Raw genomic sequence first — 2,161 nt, forward strand, 5'->3', positions numbered from 1 at the left:
CTAGCCTGCAACGACCATGGTTGGCTATGCCCATTGCATGGTGGATTCACTCGACAAGGCCGTCATGGGGGAGGATCTCTTCTGGGCCATCCGGGGTGGATGCGGTGAGAGCTTCGACATCGAGATGTCGTGGAAGCTAAAGTTGTTCGTTGTCCCTCCGACGGTGACGGTGGTGAACATCGCGAGGACCTTCGACGAGACCACTGCCGCCGTCATTGCCAAATAGGAGACGTTCACGCTCAGGCCGTTCCTCCGGGTCCTCACCACCTGCGCCGTTGCTGCGGGGCAACAACACTGTCTTCCAGACCCTCTTCCTCGGCATCTGCTCGTGGCTCATGGGCAAGATGGAAGCGTTCTTCCCGGAGCTGGGCATGACAGCCGCTGACTGCGGGGAGATGAGCTGGGTGCACGCCATGGCATTCCTTGGTCTGAGCAGCACCGACATCAACATCCCCCGGAGGGGATGCTCAACCAGACCAACAACCTGGGCACCTACATCAAGAACAAGTCGGACTACGTACGGTGCGCCGTCGGCAAGGCGGGGAGGGAGAGCATCTACCGGGAGCACCTGTTGCAGATCGGCATCCTGATGATGATCATGGAGCCGCACGGTGGCGTGGTTGGCAGCGTCATCCCGGACTCCCTGACGTCATACCCACACCGCAGGGGCATGCTCTACAACATCCAGTACATTGGCTTCTGGTGTTGCGCGATCCACGACATCGCGGCAGAGGCGGCCACCAGGTGGATCAATGGGCTGTACGGGTTCATGGAGCCACTGGTGAGAAGCAACCCGAGGGAGGCCTTCATCAACTATCGTAACCTGGATATCGGGCAGAATGTGGTCGGCGAGGACGGCGTGACGACATACGAGAGCGGGAGGGTTTGGGGGGAGAAATACTTCATGGGGAACTTCTGGCGCCTGGCGACGGTGAAGGGGGAGGTGGATCCTTGCGACTACTTCAGGAACGAACAGAGCATCCCGCCGCTCCTAGCCGTCTAGGCTTTCCTGCAACAAGTGAACTTCTTAAAAGGAAAAACAAATGAAGTGGTAAGGAGTGATGGCTGAAGAGTGCAGATTGATGTGTACGCCAGTCAACATGCATGAATGCGTGCATGGGCGTCAGATTGTCTTTGTCTTGAACAAGGAATAAAGATTTGGAACGATTATGGATGAAAAAGATGTATATGTCAGATTTTGCCCCAACCATCGGATTGAAAATCAATGGCCGGGCACCCTTTCCCCTCCAACCCAACCCCTTCGTCCTCTTCATCATATCTTCTTCCAGCCTGAACCACCTACCTGAAAAGATCGAATAGCTTGTTGGTGTCACCGGAGGCTAGTGGGCACCGTCGTGTGCTACCTTCGCCCTGCCGTCATCGCCCAGGCTGCTCCTCTAACCCCCCAATTCTTGCATCGGCGATCACCCCATCCCCCTGACCCACACTCGAACACGTAAAGCCTCCGCATCATCTCCCCCCGTGACACTGCAACAAGCGGTGTCGTCTCATGCTTGTTCCTTATGAGGCCTTGTCGGGGACACCGCATCAGGCAGCATTGCCCATGGGTCGGCCTCGGGGCTCCGCGAGCGCCTTCGCTTCTCCACAAAATCAATTTCTAATTACATTTGATCTGGTTTCAGATTGTAAATAGTCCCCACCTATTTCCCCAAGGGTTACCCTAGGTATCGAACCCATGGTAAATTCTACTAATAGGTAGGAATTCAAGCAAGCTATTATTGCCATTAAGAGTTCAATTTTCTCGACTGAATATGGTAAGTTCGGCACCGAGGGAGGGTACCTTAGTGGAGGCGGCATCGGCCTGATGATGCGCATGTTCGGCACCGGGGCAGACAACATTCTCGACGCCAGGATCGTCAAAGCTGACGGTGACCTCCTCGACAAGGCGACCATGGGGCCGGATCAATTCTGGGCCATCCGGGGTGGAGGCAGTAAGAGCTTCAGCGTGGTGGTGTCATGGAAGCTGAAGCTCTCCATTGTGCCTCCAACGGTGACGGTGGTCAACATCGCCAGGTCCTTCAACGAGACCACTGCCGCCATCCTCGCCAAATAGGAGACGTTCACACTCAGTCCGTTCCTCCCAGACCTCACCATCCGTGCCGTGGTGTCGGGCAACAACACGTTCTTACATACCCTCTTT

The sequence above is a fragment of the Triticum dicoccoides genome, chromosome 3A, assembly GCF_002162155.2.
Source record: "Triticum dicoccoides isolate Atlit2015 ecotype Zavitan chromosome 3A, WEW_v2.0, whole genome shotgun sequence".
NCBI classification, from domain to species: domain Eukaryota; kingdom Viridiplantae; phylum Streptophyta; class Magnoliopsida; order Poales; family Poaceae; genus Triticum; species Triticum dicoccoides.